We start from the raw sequence: 18,950 nt of genomic DNA, 5'->3' as shown, positions 1-18,950 counted from the left end.
TTTATAGCATATCTGTATGCAAAAAAAAACACAAATGTCTTGCATTTTTCAAAACCAAGCCCATCAGTTGATACATTATTCTTCCTAAGGGGATTTTCGTACATGTTGAGTTTCATTGCGTTAATGCAATGAAGGACGGCAATTAAATGATAAATTACTGCAATGAGGTGATGCAGTAACACAATGAAATGATCAATTACTGTAATTTAAAGGAGATGTCCGGCTGTTTTGAAAATCCGGCAGGAGGGGAATTTGATAACGAGTACAAACTTACCTCTCCCCGTGCCCATGATGAGTGGCGGGACTGTGCTCGGATCTCCGGGGTGGATACGTTGTGACTTTGCTGATGGACTGGCCAGTCAGACAATCAGTGACTGGAGCGGCGTCCTGACCTGGCCACTTGGGACAGGCATCACAACTCGGGGGTGGGTGGGGGCAGTTTGTGCCTTCCTGGCGGGGGTTCCAAGACCTGTCACAACACGGTGGCAAGGGGAGACGCAAGTGCCTACTTATTATCAAATTTCCGCCTGCTGGCTGCTGGATTTCGAAAACGGCCAGACTTCTCCTTTCAATAATACATTTTAAATTACATTTTGGAAGCCAAAAGCATTCTTACTTCATACTTTTTAAACCGATTGCGACATGTTCCTCAAATTTTTATAATATCCCCAAAACTTGGGATATAATGTTTCCGACATTCCACATCACACTGCGGGGTGGAGGGGTTAAGTCTACCGTATTACGAGCGTTCCCTAATTAAAATTGTTCCTTCGTTACCTTCCATTAGATCCCACCTGACAAGTACATTAATATAAGAGATTAGCTGGATCCTTTTGTTTGTGAATTGGCAGTATACACTACAGCTACCGGCGTCAGAGCTGCTACTTTCTCATGTTATTTGGATGTGCTGGGAATCAGATGGGTATTTTGTTCTTTAGTTTATAAAAGACGTTCAATGGAAAATCTAGTTCTGGATTTCATCCAGCATTGCTATGCATGTTTTCAAACTTGCTGCTTTCATGTGATTTAACACTTGGCATATTCTCAATAGATAGACACAGCATGAAAATGCAAGCTAGGCATCGAAGATACTCTTAGCAGTTTGTGTACATCTTGGCTAATTTGTCATGCCCCCTTGGGGTCTATATACTTGATCAAATTTGCCCATTATTAAAAATGTCAGACGTAGGTGGCATTGACATGGGAAAGCTTGCTGAACGTTTGTTTTATTAGTTATTTGATTTGTCTTTGCTAATTGGAACAAACGCTGCCCTTATGTTCAGTTGTTCTAGGTTTTTACACTTCATTCGGTATATTACTGTACATTGCAGCTTTAAGAAATACTCAGTGGTGGAGATTTAATAAACTGATGGTCCCAGTTGCTCCTAGCAACCAATCAGATTCCACCTTACATCTTCCATGGAATCTGTAAAGAATGAAAAGTGGAATCAGATTGGTTGCTAGGGGCAACTGAGCCAGTCCTACTTTACACCCTTTTGATAAATCTCCCCCATTGTGTTTAGCCAAGATGATGACTGAAGTTCAGGCATATGGGGCTACTTTTTTTTTTTTTTTTTAACTTTCCTTTTTACTGCAACAACTGAAGTACAGAGAGAACCACAAGTGCACACACTAGAACTGAATGTGAATCACGGCTGAATGTGAGCAGCGCTAATCTTCCCCTATAACAATGCTGACCACATGCGCCCTATAAGTATCGGCTATAACAATGAACCCACTTTACTTTCATGCCCCTCTTACCCGTTCTATCATTTAGGCTTTTACTTAGGGTCATTAGACCTACCGTCTGGTCAGGACGTGTCTGTTATGCTCATCTGATATAGGCCTATACATTTCAATAACTGTCAGCTCTACTAACCTCATCATACACAAACTTTTGGCACAGCGGATTGTCTGTTTTCTATATGGGGAGGGGTAAGCCACAGCCAGACTGTTCTGGGGTCATTTCATCTCTCCCATAACAAAAGGGTCAGGCGGCAAAACTCTAGCACACCAAACCTTTTCTCTACTGATATCTGTCTGTGGACCGCTGGGAGACCTCCCCCATACATCATCTACTTTAATCAGAACCGAACTGCCCGGGGCCAATATTGGCTTCAGTAAAAAATGCATAGTGTGTGGAGCCGCATCATAGAGGGGCCGGGGTTTCCTCTCACTGGGGCGGGACTGCCCACCTCCAGTGCTTCACCCCTGGCCAGTGCTCTGTATTAGACTGGCGCCATGGTTCTAAAAAAAGGGCCCTGGCACCAGCTTCCCTGCGTCATTCTATTCATGTGCCAAACTTAAAGCGAATGTACTGATGGTACATTCGCTTTAAGGTTCTAACAGACTTTTTTTTTTTTTTTTTGGTTTAGGTGCCTGACATTGTTAACCATTAACACTAGATAGTCACGCAAAAGCCACTTATATTGGTCTTCACGAACAAAACAAAAATACTCATTATTGAGGGAGGAAGAAGTGACTGAAGTTGTCCAGAGATAACCTACTCTGCTAGGGGATAAAACCTATTTATTTTTCACATAGCAGAATAAAAGAGCAGTATTTGCAAGCTGAATGAATTACTGTTTACATACTTGTTAGGGCTTAGGCCGCACCTGTGCAGGGTGCCATCCTTCTGGTATGTTTAGTTAATGACACACCACACTATCCTATGTTAGGAAAAAAAATGTAGTTACTGAAAGAGTAGTAGGTACTTGGAAAAAACTTCCAGCAGATGTGGCTGGTAAATCTACAGTAACTGAATGTAAACCTGCCTGGGATATCCTTTCTATCTATCTATCTATCTATCTATCTATCTATCTATCTATCTATCGTCCATTTTTTATTTTTTTGCTGACAATTACAGATGAGCGAACCATAGGCTGTATCACAGTTTTCTAGGTGTTCCTTACGCCGTATCCACCCGCTGCACGGAGCCGGCAGACAGCGGGAGTCAGATGCCGAGATTTCTGGTTTGTTCTAGGGATGGTCCGAACCTGCCGAGGTTCGGGTTCGTACGAAACCGGACTCTCTGTAATGATTCCCGCTGTCTTAAACCTCCGTGCAGAGGGTGGATACAGCGGGAAGACCGTCGGGAAAACTGGGATACAGCCTATGGCTGTATCACGGTTTTCCAGGCAGTCCTCCCGCTGTATCCACCCTCTGCACGGAGGTTTAAGACAGCGGGAATCATTGCCAAGAGTCCGGGTTAGTATGAACCCGAACCTCGGCAGGTTCGGACCATCCCTAGATTCGTACGAACCAGAAATCCGGCAGGTTCGCTCATCTCTACTGACCATCTTCTATGTAGTTTTCAGTAACCATATGACCTGCTTGTGAACTATTGTGTTGAGAACAGTAGACATGTGGTTCAGGCTTTGTAATGTGCTTGGAGAAGGTTTAGTAAGGGTCATGGTATGACTTTGTGAGTCTATCCGTAACTCCTTGTATATCTTGACCAGTGGTATGCACAAATTGTAAATTTTTTCTTTAAACAAAGCTAATATTTTACTGTATTCCCATTTCTGTGCTTCTATCTTTGAATAGGCCCAGTCTAGTACAAATACTAAACATATCCAGGACTGGATTTTATTCTAGCAGCATTTGTAAGGTATTTTTGAGGTGTCTTGTTGGGAAATACATTAGGGGATTAATTTAGGTTTACATCCAGTGTACATGTATGAGGGATGTCACCGCATGGTATATACGATATGGTTTTCTACTAAATGCTGATGTATGAAATACATTCTAGCCAGCAAGTTTACAAACTCCAATGGAAAACATCTGTGTTTGGGCCAAAGTAACACTCTGGGTCTCCTTTGGGAGATGGGGAGTGTGCAGACACTTGTTGCGCAACATGCCAGGAGATTCCCAACGCATATGGCAAACACACCACAATGGTGTAATACTAGCTTTATGCTATGAAGCAAGAATGGCTCAGAAACCCATCAGGTATGGATTTAAAGGAAAAATAAAGAAATCTCTAAGAGTGGAAAAGGACATGGCCATATACACTGCAGTCCTAGCCTATATTTAGTCTAAAAATAATACAAATAAAAAAATATAAACCAAAATGTTTTAATAAATATTATATATTTTACTGTTTGGTTTCCTGTAACAAATTGTGAGGGGCATTACAATAACCAGATGGATCGGTAAATATACGGATTGCTTTTCCCTCCCCGCAGCTTGTTGTAACATGTGGAAGTAATTTCCATATTTTTGTATGTGTGTCATACTACTTTGGGAACGAAACTCGCAGGACACTATTTATATGGACATAATCTTACTCCGTGTCAACACTACAGAACATTTCTATACTTTACTACAGTATATTGAGCAGATCCTCCCCCCCCCCCCCCAATGAATCAATTTAGAAAAAAATAAAAAGTATGACTGCATACAGTTAAAATCTATTAATATAATATTTTTTTTTCTCTATCACTTCTTTTTTGACAGTGAGATACATAGGAGTACTGTGTAAACAACAATATTGCTCACCACTTGGTGCGATCAATTTATCTGCCTGTGTAAAAGAATCCTTCCTTGCAAATTGACTCTGTAGCACATGGATTTTCTTACTTTTAGGTGGTTTTCTGTTGAAGACATTTTGGACTACTGAAACAGATTCTTAGAGTGATATAACTTTTAAAGTATGCTGTAATTTGTTTATGGCAGCTCCTCTTAGAAATAGACCACTGCTGAATAAAAAGAACTGTGCGTTACACTATATTTTCAAAGTCTTATTGAAATTTGTGAGAGATGAGCTAACCCCGAGCATCTTCTGTATATGGACCGTATTCATGAAAAGTGTGCCTGCCCCCTAGGGCTGCCTGGAAAACAAAGATACAGCCCAGGGGCTGCATCCAAGGTTTTGAAAGCCTTCTCTCTAGATAAAGATGTTTCCCTAATGGTTAAAGGGGTTATCCAGCGCTACAAAAACATGGCCACTTTCCTCCGGAGACAGCACCACTCTTATCTCCAACTTCGGTTGGGTTTTGCTGCTCAGTTCCATTGACGGAAATGGAGCTTAATTGCAAACTGCACCTGAACTGGAGACGAGAGTCATTTTTGTTTCTGAAAGAAAGTGGCCATGTTTTTGTAGCACTGGATAACCCCTTTAAAAATCTAAATTTTAGGGTGTGTTGAGAACCCACTTTTGCACCTGTGTGTAGCTTTGTAGTTGCCCTTGCTCTGATCTGAAGGTAAATTTCCGTGCTATAATTTTACTTTGGGTTGTAATGTTGGTTAGTGCCTCAATCTGTAGCTGAGGAAATACACATAAAGCTGAGACCAGTGATCAAACACAATGTGATCACACTGCAGTTTCAAGGGTGACTATTAATTTCTGTGTTTTGGTGTATTATCCAGGTTATTAGGCTGTTTTTACAAGTATGTTAATTGTTTAAAACTTTATAGGTTATCCTTAAAGCATACATGCACTCCGATGCCCTGCTTTATATTTTAAGACCTATAAATTGGCACTTTGTTTCTAATATATGTACAGACCCCATTACTGCATTCTCTTCCTTCACTAGGAGGTTATGTTCAGTCAATAAAATACTTAAATCACCACATAGAGAAAATGAAGACCAGCACTTACCAAACCCAGCACTTACCAAACTTGCTGTGATAGCAGTCTGTTTATTTTATAGACTCACGAGTATGAGGGAGGGACGTAGTCACAGGTGCATCCTGGCGACAGCCTATTTCATACCAACAAGTACTTCTTCCGACCAAGGTATTTGTTTGGCCAACGCAATGCAAAAATCAAATGCTATTTTTACTTTTATAAAATTTTTCTGCTCCCCCAAGGGCAGTTAATGTAATGAATTTGATAAACTGCCCAGCCCCTACTGGGACTATAGAGAAAAAGAGGTCAATTGATAACCAAGATCGGAGCTGTGGTGGGACCTTTTTTGACATTGGGATATCCCTCTTTAAAGTGAGAACAAACAATCCTTTTAGATGTTGCTCCTTGGTTCAGACCTACACCAGATCCACAGATGCACAAAAAAGTTAAACCACCTGTAAAGTCAGTGTACTTTTACTGATCTCTAGATCTTTTTACTTATGGCTCTATATCATCACCAAAGTACCACCGAGTATGTGTCACCATCTGTAAGGGTTGTATTTTTAACAATTACATCATAGTCACAATTTATTTTCTGTGACAGTCTCCAGGGTTTTCCTCAGTTCAGCTCAGTTTCACAATATTGCGTTAATGATTGCTTAGAAAATAGTAATTTGATAGCTAAAGGGAGTAATGGATAACGTAAGTGATTCTAAAGCACCATTGCATTAAAATGTCAAAAGTTTTTAAAGATGGTCATTAACTGAGAAATGTAATGCTATCTGAAAGGTGAAGGACACCTCATTTGTAAAGATAATTTGATTTAGCAAGGACCCAAACGTCAACTCCGAGAAGAGTAGCTATGTTTTCGTGAGTTATTCGTGTGTGGTGTCTAAATGTGAAGCTTTCTATCAGCCTGACTTTTACTGCAGTCCAGTTGGAGCAGATGGGATGTATTGTTTGGAGACATGATTGGGGCTTTGAAGGTAATACGCTCCTCACTGAAACTTTTCAAGTTTACGGACCCACTTTGGTGTATTTGGAGATTGTCCACAAATCTGTAGATTTTCTGCACAGTAATTAGGCAAGTACAAGTTCTTGAGGAACTGACTAGGGATTCCTAGCCAGATACTCCTCAAATCAAATTTGGAGTGGAATTTTATGCAATGGCATAATTCCAATTGGAATCCTCATGAACAATTTGACAAGTCAGTTCTGGAAACTAAATTTCTACATGGTCTCCCATTTAAATCAATTTGACTCAGATTCCATGAAGATTTCAAGTGGATTTTGAGGCTTCTGGAAATCTTTGGATTATTTGAAATGTTTCTTAACATACCTTAAGGCAGGGCTGAGAAACCTGCAGTCCTCAAACTAATGCTAAACTACAATTCCCATCATGCCTGTACAGCCAAAGCTGTAAGGGTATGTGTACAGCAAGTAGTGTCTGGCAAAATCCATGTTTTATATGATTGATATGACCATGTTCACAAGTAGACGTTTCAGGCTATGTTCCCACAGTATTTTTGCTCAGTATTTTGCAACCAAAACCAGGAGTGGATTGAAAACACAGGCTATGTTCACACACTGTTGAAATTGAGAGAATGGCCGTCATTCAGTGGCAAACAATTATTTCAAAATAACGGTCGCCGTTTTAAAATAACTGCAATTTGGCATTAAATGGCGGCCATCCACTCAAATTGCTGTTATTTTAAAAACTGGGTCCATTGTTTTGAAATAATTGTTTGCCATTGAATGACGGCCATCCACTCAATTTTAACAGTGTGTGCACAGTCTTTCTGTGTTGGTTTTGATTGCAAAATGCTAAGCAAAAGTACAGTGTGAGAACATAGCCTCAATGTGTAAAATTCTGACATTGAACCGAATTTTGCTAAAAGAATTGACATGTCACTTCTCGAAACCAAATCCACATGAAAACAGACCTTTGATATCAATAGGGCTTTGTGTTTCCACCTACAATTCTGTGCCATTTAAAGAGGTTTTCTATTCATGACTGTTTTAAAAATGGTTTGCAGGTAGGGGTGGTGGTGGGGTGGGTCAGAAAACCATACCATCTGCCGTATTGAACTTCCTAGTTAGTGGTCAGCCCTGGGGATGGTCCGAACCTGGTTCGGGCCGGGTTCGTGAGAACCCGAACACTTAGAAATGATTCCCGCTGTCTGTCTGCCCTCTCCGTGGAGAGGGTGGATACAGCGGGAGGACTGCCTGGAAAACTGGGATACAGCCATAACCATAGGCTGTATCCCAGTTTTCCAGGCGGTCCTCCCGCTGTATCCACCCGCTGCACCAAGCGGGCAGACAGCGTGAATCTGATGCTGAGCGTTTGGGTTCATATGAACCCGAACCTCGGCAGGTTTGGACCATCCCTAGTCAGCACGCCAGCTTATATAGAGAGCTATAAGAGATGGCTAGGACCCAACTTTACCTTCAGTGATTGATAGCACCCCCTGCTTTTTTTTTTTTTTTTTTTATAGAATCACCCCTTCTTGCCAAAAAGATCTAGAAAGAGTCATTGTTTGTCGGACAAATATTAAAGGTTTATGGACCCTTCAAAAAATCACTAACTTGCTTTTTAGAAGACGCTAATTAAGCTTCTGTCCCTCATCTTCATTATAGAAATCATCCCAATAGCTCTAGTTCTCATGTGAGATTGTGAGTTGCCCAGGCATATTATAGGTATAGGTAAATTTAAATATGTCACAATTAATATATATCACCCCAAATTCAGGATGCCGGAGAGACTCCTTTGCTGGCATAAGTAATGCACAGGAGAGGGTTGTTGTCACCCAGCACCCAGGACAGTCCGGAATTGGATTATTGGAGAATAGCCAAGGAACATTCTAGCTTGTATTTTATTATCTAGAGAGCTATAGGAGACAGCTTAAAGGCATACAGCTGTAATGTAGAACTTGTAGATGGAAGTCTAATGTGTCGTGGTTTAGATTTTACTATAATGCAGTAGAGCAGACGAGATTGCCCTTGGCTGGCAAGCTAAAAGGAAACGTTAACTGATAATGGTAAACTAGCGATTGTTAGCAGTGTGTATTATACTGTGTATGCATCACTCCCTGGGAAGTATTAGAACATGTTTTATAGTCCTTTTATAAGATTGTTTATACACTGAGTGCAGTAGATCTTGTTTATTTAACCACACACGATCTTGGATAGTGTTGTCAGACAACATTCCTGCACCAGATTCTACCTAATTCCTACCTTTTTATTGGTTTCCTATGTCTTCTCCTGGCCGGGGTGTATGTGTTTTACATTAGCCATGGTTAGTTGACTTGATTAAAGTACTGGAACATCTGGACTTCCTTTTTACCTTTCAGTTCCTAACCTCTGACTGGAAGGAAATTCAATCCACTTGTATTTGTTAGGACCCTCATTAATCCTGCAGCGCTCATTTGAATAAATAGAGGTCTGGGGAGGAAGGGTGGGGGGCCTCGGCTATAGGTTTTGGAACTAGAATAGAAAACTCATATTTTGTAGTACTATTTGGACTCGGCTAAACATATACGTTTTATACAAGAAGCTTTTGAGTGTGATTCCAGTTTCCTGTTCCTCTCTTCTGCACAGGAGGAATGTTCAGTTGTCATAATGATTCCAGTGTGTGACTTAGTGGCTGACTGCGAGCCAGCAGAAACTAGCAAAGCCTTCATGACGTGGCTGGAGTGTTCGTTTAGGGTTTGTGTTGTCTTAACCCATCGCCAGGGTTCACATTTATACATTGTCTATAGGGCTAGACTGATGTGCTTATAACAATTGCTTTGTCAAGGCTTTATATTTTGCCTAAAACATGAAAAGTTTTGCAAAAAAAAAAAATTCTGACTAAAATAGCAATTCGAGATGGGCAGGCATGCTCGATTAGGTACAGTATTCTCTTGGGTATTGGGCCACTCGAAAGTACTCTATACTGAAGCGAGTACTACACCCTGCTCGGAGCTTTAGGGCTGTGGAAATGCATAATGCATTTCCACAGCCTTAATAAAGTATACATGTAATGATTAGATCTTCTGGATCATTGGCAAGATCCTCTGCTAATCTGGAAGGTCAGACATTAACATCTGACTGCTTCTCCATATCCATGGAGACCTGCCCTTCCAGATGATCTTGCCGCTGATTCAGAAGGTCCCATTGTGACAGGTACACTTTAAACCACATGGGGCTAAGGAGTGGGGAAAGCATACTTACAGCTCTGGTCTTCTGTTGGCACGGCAGACGCTGATTGGCTGAGTGGCAGAGAGAAGACCAGAGCAGTATTTATACTTCCCCGCTCCCCTTTTTACCAACAAAGCAGTCTTTGCTCCTAGAGAGTTAACTTAACCCCTTTGGGCCAGACTGTCACTTTTAGATTAACCAAGGCGGGGACACTTAGAAAAAAATGGGAGATTCAAGTATTTAACAAAGTGGTTCTACAAGAAAAGATTTCTTGACAATGGACACTTTTTTGGAAAGGGAACTTGTTTAAGGTCTTGACTTGTCAGCAAGTTTGGAAACTCAGAAGAGTTTTTGATGATCCAAACAGTTTTGAACTATCAGCCTTCTGCTGACAGAGGTCAGGTACCTGCTGCTGTGGTCATGCAACTTGACTGAAAAACATTGGTGTGTTTCACAGCCTTGAGTGGCCAGGAGACCTGCTCTGCTTGTTCTTTGTGTTTTTGTCTCCTTATGTCAAAAGTTTTCATCAGTCAAGGTCTAGGTGTTAAGACCCCACCGATTGCTTGATAGAACTGGGAGAAGTGTGTAGCTGAGAATTTCATTCCACTGCTTGTTGCCTTTTTCTTGCGGCAGGAGACTGTGTCCATAGACTTACAATGGAGCGCAGCTGCAGCGCAATGAGGAATGCAGCAAGCTATGGAGGGAAGCACTTGGCCATGTCTACCTCCTGGCTCTGTCTAGCTGTTGGTGGGGGTTCTGAACAACAGCAGACAGACTCTTTTAAAACATTTGAAAAACTGTTCAGCTCCTCTTTGTATATGGATCCTGTACATTGCATCATCACTAGAGATGAGCTCAACTCCAGCATGGTCGAGTTTGATCATTCAGCATTTGATTACCAGTGGCTGAAGAAGCTGGATGCAGTCCTAAGGCTGCCTGAAAACATGAGAACAGCCATAGGCTGTATCCATGTTTTCTCGGGCTGCATCCATCTTCTTCAGCCACTGGTACTCAAATGCTGAATGATCGAACTCGACCATGCTGGAGTTCAGCTTATCTCTAATAATCACACTTAGCCATTTTCTCAAAGTTTTTACTATTCTAATTTACTGCTGTGAAAACGTTTCAGAAAACTTTAGAATTTCTACTGCTGCACATTTTTTTTTTTTTTTTTTTTTTTTGTCCTGGCTTCTGTGATACATATATTTTTTTTTATTTTCTGTATAAGCATTAGTCATTTGGGAAAAATGTGTCCATGGTGACTTAGTTTGAGTCTCTCATAAGCATTTAGTATATGAACGCGCCCCATGTAATTCAGCTATTTCTGGATGTGTATTATTTTTCTGATGTGGTTGTTGGACAGTAATAAATGGTGTAATTTCCACAAGTAGTATAGTAAATAAACAGTGTGTACAGTCGATAAAAAGAATCACTTGTGCTCCTTCCCTCCTGAGTACAGAGCCCGACACTGTTAGAAATGGAAACTGGTCCAAACGCTGTAGGATCACAGAACATGCAGCAGCTAGAGGAGAAAAAAAAATGATAGGAAAATAAATCTTGTTCTGATTTAAACAACATAGTTGATTCCACCTTACCCCCCCCCCCCCCAAAAAAAAAAAAAACAAACTGCTTTATATTCATCCATTGCCCAGCCACCTTGGAGGGATTGGGCTGTTCTACAGTACTACATACAACCTGTGGACAGACTTGGCACTGTTTTTAGAAGAAAGCAACAATGTTTTTCTAAAACTGGACCCCATTACCCTTTGCTGGCATCCACCGCAACTTGCTGCACTCCTGTAGCACACAGTTGGCTTTCAAAGTAGGGATTATAGTATATAACTACTATGTCCCTTACGGGTTAAGATTGCAGGCCATCACAGTCATTGTAATCATACTGGCAGAGAAAAGAATGGCAAGTTTAAATATTTGGACCCCTCATTTCCATTTTGGTTTTTTTTGCAGTTCCCAGTACTGCAATTGAATGTTATAATACTATAGGAATCTGGGGTGGATCAGTCACAAACCACTATGCAGCTGCTGCCCAGACTGATGTTGTGTTTTGACCCTCGGCATTGGGAAGACCGTTGCCTGATAGGATTGCCAATCCAGGTTGTCGGTGCTCATCAATAAGATCCTTTACAGAGGCCAATGGGAAAACACTGCCGATCATTTCAAATATTTCCAGGAGCAAAGCCCTGTATTAATTGTGAAGATGTGCTGCTGACTATTTTTAAGGCTGCACAAAAGGTGCAGTCCGCTGAGGAGCAAGCACATGCTCATTCGACAGCTGATCGATGGTTCTATTAAACTAGGCAATAATCATCCTGTTAAACTGATAATCACCTCTACAGTAAAAGGGATGGGTGAATAAGGATTGTTTAAGGTCCCTATTACACAATGTGATTGATTATTGGCCGCATTTGGACTATTGTCAGCCATTACAGCCTATTGTCAGCCATTACACTTTGTGTAATAAGAAGCAGCGATCCCCCACCCCCGCGCAGCTCCTTGTCTGTCCAACCAACCCCACACACTTACCAGCTTGCTGTCTGTGCGGGTAATAGCACCGAAAACAAGTGGGGAACAAGGAGCAAGGGAGTGCCGACCTGTCAGGAGATTGCTCCGTGTAATAGGGGCTTTAATTTGGTTCCCAACAAGAGCTAAAAAGGGAAAGAAACTGTTTACATAAAGGTACTGAATTGAGTCATGCACACTGCATATACTTTATACTTTTTGTCAGCTGAACTGAAGAATGATATTGGTGAGTATAGGGTGGGCGTGATAGAATTATACTGGCCAACACCTTTGTTCTCTGAGAGATAAACTGCTGCCCGAGCAGTCTGGCCACTGCTTACTTCTCCCCATAAAGAGCACAGTAACATTCAGTCTTGTTCATGTGCATGGGGAGGAGGACGGGAGCAATAATTGTTTGGCGACCGTTATTAAAATGTATGGTGGACCGGAAGTAACCTTTTTTTGTGTGGAAAAACCTAGGCACAAACTGCTAAAGTTGCAAGAGCAACGTCATAGTAACTGTTGTGGAGACAATCAAGTTTTTATTTTTAGTTGAAAATGTCTTTTGATGTCTTAAGTTACGGAAAAAGTACTAGAAGTTCTGTAAAGGTCACGTCCTACATTACTAAAGGTGAACCCATTCATCAAACTGCATGAGTTCTTATCTCCTCAGTATCATGGTTGGCTCATTGGACTTGGCGGACGATGTTATCCACTAGGAATGAAGGATTTGGGGGAGCAGGTGACACATGAAAAGTATTTCATACAGTGTGGAGGTGGACGCTGTTGTCTACTTACGTTTTGTGGTAATGGACCCTATTTTAAACAAAGGCATGAGTAATGACTACTGTCATCCATGACGTCTTCCTACACCTGTATAGTGGATTTTACTGTGAGATGTAAAGTTTGAATTTAAAGGACAGTTTTGTGGTTCTAAATATTTTATCATCTCTGGTTTTTGGCAGAATGTCACAAATAATTAATGTGCGACATTACAGAAGCTTTTATAAGCCCTTTATGAAATTGTGTCGGGATGAGAAGTCCCGGTGTGAACTAAACGAGTTGAGAGATATCTAACCCAATTATCACGGTAAAGTAAGAAATGGAGACTTTTTCACTTGGCCAAGGCGTGTAACATAACTTATAGTGCTGGAAGACACTAGTGGGATTGTATTCAGGCCATAAACACATCATTCAGCAGTGATTTGGATAGAACATTTCTGATTGGCTGCTTGTGGCTTTTATTACATACATTCATTAGCTCAGTTTGTATGGAAAAGCAATGAAGGAGTGAGAGAGTCATGAGTTAAAGGGCACCTGTCACATTGAATATGAGGTTCAATCTAAAGGTATCCTGGTAAAGGAGGAACGGAGTGGATTAATATGTATTTTTGCAGTCAGGTGGGTGGTTCTAGTCAGCTTCGCTTTGGCTGTCCAGGCATGATGGGAATTGTAGTTCTGCAACAGCTGGAGGGCCGAAGGTTCCCCATCCCTGATATAAAGAGTTGTCGATATTGTAGATATTTACATGAATAAATGACAACTTTCCGACAAAACCATGTATCGATCTGCTCCATAATATGCTGTCTGCAGATAAGACCACATTTTCCATCTGATATCCCCTTAGTGTCCCTGCCACTTTAATAAACTGCCGCCTGTGGTCCCATATTAGAGACCATCTCGACAATGCGGTACAGAGCTGGGAGACAACGCACTTGGGGTCCTATTAGTCCCATTAGACAAAATAATTTTTAACGATAATCAATTGCAAACGAGAGCTGCTTGAAATCATTCACCGTATTACACAGAACGATAGTGGTTAGTTACCATAGTTACTACGATCGTTTACGCCATCTTATCTGAAAGAGCGAACGATGTGGAATTACTCAATGATTAGTGAACGACTAACAATGATTTTGGTGTCAGCAGAAAATAATAGATCAATGACACATGAACGATTTCTCGATAGTCATTTTATCTTTGCCTGAATTTGAAACATGAAACAATTATCGTTTAAATTGTAATATAACAATTTTTCACGTGATAATCATCTCCTGTAATAGGGCCCTATCTGGCCTCAGTCTATCTGGTGATCAGATTCCGTCTGGACACTCAGACCCCAAACCAATAAAATCTTTTGATGTCTCTGACATATAAAAAGTTGTGGTGGGGGGGATGTTTTTTTCTTTTTTTTTATTTATTTATTAGTAACCGTACCCATCCAACTTGCAAAGAAAGATTAACCCTATTAACCCTTAGGCGACCCTAGACGTACCCGTATGTCCAGGGCCACCTCACCACGTTCAGAGCGGGGCGGTGCGGCGGCCGTGCTCTGAACCGCTGCGGTCCCGGGTGCCGCTCTTAGCCCGGGACCGCAGGTATTAGCGGGCACTGTCCGATCGCCGTGCCCGCTAATACAGTAATCGGATGCAGCTGTCAAAGTTGACAGCTGCATCCGATTACCGAATGCAGCTGTTCCCTGGTGTCTTGTGGGGAGGATCGCTACTCTGGGACGTTGTCCCGGAGGAGCAATCCACACATCTTACCCCTTCCGGGGGTGCATTATAAATTACCTGATCCGTGTCGAGGGCCGTCCGCTATTTTGTGCCAAACGTCATCTTCGGACGCACGGCCGAATCCCTGTCGCCCCCCCCCCTCCACCGCGTCATAGCTGTGCTCAGCTGTGATTGGCTGAGCACAGTTATGCTCAGCCAATTGCGGCTGAGCAGCTGATGACGTGGCCTCGTCATCAGCCACAATTGGCTGAGCATAACTGTGCTCAGCCGATCACGGCTGAGCACAGTTGTGACGCGGCGGAGGGGGGGGGGGGGCGGCGGCAGGGATTCAGCCGTGCCTCCGAAGATGACGTTTGGCACAAAATGGCGGACGGCCCTCGACACGGATCAGGTAATTTATAATGCACATCACACTTTCGGGTACACGGGCGGGGGTGGTGGGACACGGGAAGGGGGCGATTCACAGACATAACATACATCACAAATTTGTATAACTTTGTAATGTGTGTTATTCTGTGAATAATTTTTTAGTGCCGCACTACCCCTTTAAGGGTACAAACACACGTACCAGATCTGCAGTGGATTTCTTGCTTCGAAATCTGCTGCGGATCCCTTGCCTGTCAGTTTCTAAGAGAATACATACTGGCAGCTGGATTCGCATCCCGCAGCGAGTGTGTGAGAGCCCCCTTAACCCCCCGCCGGCTGGCCAAAGCATACTGTACCTGCTTTGGGGGTTCCCGGCTGGACGTCCCGGTCAGCCAATCAGTGCTCTGCCCTGCTGTAGTTACTGATTGGCTGAGCGGGGTGTCCAGACCCCGGTGGCCCCTGAAACAAGCCGGCGCGCAGAGCAGGTAATGTATGCTTTGGCCGGCGGGGGTTAAAGGGGTAGTGCAGTTATGCTCCACCCTGGGGCCTCCTTGTTTTTGTTTTGCTTTCTGATTCATAGAACATCTCTATATTGTTATCAGCAAAGACTGTCTGGTACGTAAACGCTTCAGGATTACTGATCTCTGCAAAGTAACGTACTACCAAGACTATTAGGGCTCAGCCACACTAGCGTTTTTCTTTGTTTCTAACGAATCCGTCTATATTAATTAAACGGATGAGCATAAACTGATGAGCAGACTGATTCAAACTGATTGCAAAATGTTCATCTTTTTTTAATGGTCCGTTTGTATTTTGGCTTAAAAAAACTGACTTTTGTACATCAGTTTGTATCAGTCAGCATCCGTTTTTCTATCAGTTTATTTTTCTTCTTTGGTTTCTTGCTGCTTCTGCGCCTGTTCAGTGCGAAAACGCATGAAAAAAACTGATGTGAACGGAAATACCTTCCGTTTTTAGAACCGTCCTCATTGACTACAATGTCAAATAAAAACGGAAGTGCACTTTCCATTCGTGATCCGTTTTTTTAAGCGAAAAGAAAAATACTGCAAACACTATTTTTTTTTTTTTTCTTCCGTTCAAAAAAACGGATCTTGAACGGATTGCATGCAAACGGAGGACACTAAAATATCATGGGAATCTATGGGGATTTTAACGGATCCGCCAGTTTCCATTTTGCTTACTCCAAACAGAAAAGGTAGACGGAATGGTGCCGGATGGTCAAACGCTGATGTGAACGTAGCCTTACTTTATTTTTTTTCTCCGTCTTCCCATGAGATCCTGCATAAGCTGGAAATGTTGAGTACAAAGCGTGTTGTTTTGTGCTGTGTAGCTCATGATTATTCTATAGGTAGCATTCACAAAACTCCTCTAAACTATCACAAGGAGTAATCTGGATTAACTTGTTTGTGCTTAGTTTATCCCTAATTGGAAGATACAGAAGCCGGGAACCCATCCTGTCTATGTCAGAGTTAAATAATTTGTCTTCAGAAACAGACAGGTAAAAGTCGGGAATGTGTGTGAACAATGTCCTGTAGATAGTGGAGGATAATAGCTGAGTGTTAGTTGATGTCCCTAAAATAATAGCACATAGTATAGTAAATAATTATGGGAGAGATTTGAAGCTTTGACTAATCCCTGAAGCTGTGTCTGACTGGGATTGGACTGCGACAGAATCCTTCCATCTGCTGGCTGTAAAACAAGGGGTGGGAAGGGAATAAATGTAGCTGTTCCACATGGTGTTGGATCAAGGATCCTGTAGGTAAGTGCCAGCAAAGTGAGTCAACAATATAAAGGTTTAGTCTATGCGAGAGAAAAAAAAAGTGTCGTCCCTATAAATCTGCATTTAGTACCCCATAATGAGATGTAAAAACTGAATGTTATACATGTTTTTCAGTGTATTAAAAAAGCAACAACTAAAATTTTACTTAGACTTAAGTATTCAGTGCCTTTGCTTTGGCATCTCCTATTTCTCTTGATCATCTCTGACCTAATAGGAGTCACCAGTGGTAAATTTAATGGATTGGATGTGATTTTGAAAGACAGTCCTTTCTAAAGGCCCTATTACACCAACAGATATTTTTGCAACCAAAGCCAGGAATGGACTATAAGTAGAGATCATGTTATAAAGGAATGAATTTTTCCTCTTTTCCAATCCATTACTGGCTTTGGCTTCCAAAATCTGACAGATAATCTGTCAGACATGTGTTGGTGTAATAGGGCCCTAAGGTCTGACAGCAGTAATGAGCAAAAACCAAGCCATGAGGAGGAAAGAACTGCCTATAGAGCTCACAAACAGGATTGTGGAGGTACTGTTCCGGAGAAGGGGACAAAAAAGTGCGTGTAAAAGTCTCAAAAAGCACAGTGACCTCCATAACTGTTACGTGGAAGAAGTTTGAAACAACGAAGACTGTGTTCCTTAAGCTGGCCGCCCTACTAAATTGAGTAATTTTAGAGCGAAACCTAAGAGTGGATTCAAAAGTAATGGTAACTATAAAGGAAGGACGTATACTTCTCATTCCTGCCGAATCCACTCAGGCTTTGGCTCAAAAAGTTCAGCCGCAGTTTCCAGAAAACTGCCATGTGTGCAGCCTAAGAGAGGTGACCACAAACTCAATGGTTACTCTGGCTGATCTCCAAAGATCCAGTGTGCAGATGGGAGAAACTTCTAGAAGGTCAACCATCACTGCAACACTTCACATTCTGGGCTGTACGGTAGAGTGGCAAGAAAGTTGTCTCGTGCATAAAAGACACCAGCCGACCCGGAGGCCTTTAAGGTACTTTTCACTTTTCAGTGGCTGGGATAGGGAGACTGGTCAGGATTGAAAGCAAAGAACAGAGATATTATTAATGAAAACCTGATCCAGAGTTCCCTGGACCCAAGATTGACCACCAAGACAGCATTATGGGGTACTGGGTGCACAATTATATATTTTTTTAAGAGGCTATGGAGTGCTTCATTTTGTTTAACCTAAAATTTCTGGTGCTGATTGGTTCAGTGGATAACATAAGAGATTGTTGCAGAAGACACCAGACTCAGAATCTCCTGGGTGGACCTGTGGCCAGCCGCTGTAATTACAGCTTTTAGCACCAGTTGACCTCTAGAGCGGCGTTCCCCTATAGCCTTTGATCTTGTGGAGCTGTATGTCAGACAGTGGGATGACTCACTAATTTTCTCCTCGCTGTTAATTACAAGTAAATTAATTTAGTGTTATGACGCACAGCCAAGATAATATGTAGAATACTGCAAACCGCAACGTCTCCTAGCTTATTTGTTCTATCATAATGGTCCACTGAAGAGACTCACATAGCAGTCATATGCAGCTTCCCTACATTTGAAGGGAACCTTTCATGTTAAAAACACAGTGCAGTCTGCTGGCAGCTTGTTATAGAGCCAGAGATGAGTAGACTGCTATATAGTTTTGTAGAAAGAGTACCAGGATAACCTCTCATTTATTCATAAAATCCTTTGCTGGGTATATAATCATATAATACTTTTGTTTAGTATGCTTCCAACAACGATAGATGGACAGACAGAAAACATGGTGAATAAATTGGGTGTAGTTAAAGGGGTATTCCGGCGCTGATTAAAAAAAAAAAAAAAGTCAATCAATCATAAACATAGTTTTTACAATTACCGTCCCTCCGGAGTCTGTCTCCATTTGAATTTCCCGCTGTTTGCGGGTCCCTGAAGCTCCAGTTGGTGGCTTCACTTTTTCTTCCTGGTTTGGGCTTCCCATGATGCACTTTGTCTCCTGTGATGTCTAACTGACTCTGTAAAACTG

At 41.9% G+C, this 18,950-nt stretch overlaps 1 protein-coding gene and 1 long non-coding RNA gene across 2 annotated transcripts in view; one reads left to right on the top strand and one right to left on the bottom strand.

Annotated features, from left to right (window-relative positions):
* FAM110B (family with sequence similarity 110 member B) overlaps positions 1-18,950 on the top strand; it is a 119,448-nt gene that overhangs the window by 12,158 nt on the left and 88,340 nt on the right. The window lies entirely within an intron of this gene.
* LOC138784440 (uncharacterized) lies at positions 10,945-18,901 on the bottom strand. Its single transcript, XR_011361842.1, has 3 exons — positions 18,804-18,901; positions 12,293-12,414; positions 10,945-11,273 (listed from the first exon to the last, which is right to left on the bottom strand). It is a non-coding gene; the product is annotated as an uncharacterized lncRNA (long non-coding RNA).

Source organism: Dendropsophus ebraccatus, chromosome 2 (genome assembly GCF_027789765.1).
Source record: "Dendropsophus ebraccatus isolate aDenEbr1 chromosome 2, aDenEbr1.pat, whole genome shotgun sequence".
NCBI lineage: Eukaryota > Metazoa > Chordata > Amphibia > Anura > Hylidae > Dendropsophus > Dendropsophus ebraccatus.
The sequence above is the reverse complement of the archived record's forward strand: the minus strand, read 5'-3'. Positions and strand labels throughout refer to the sequence as shown.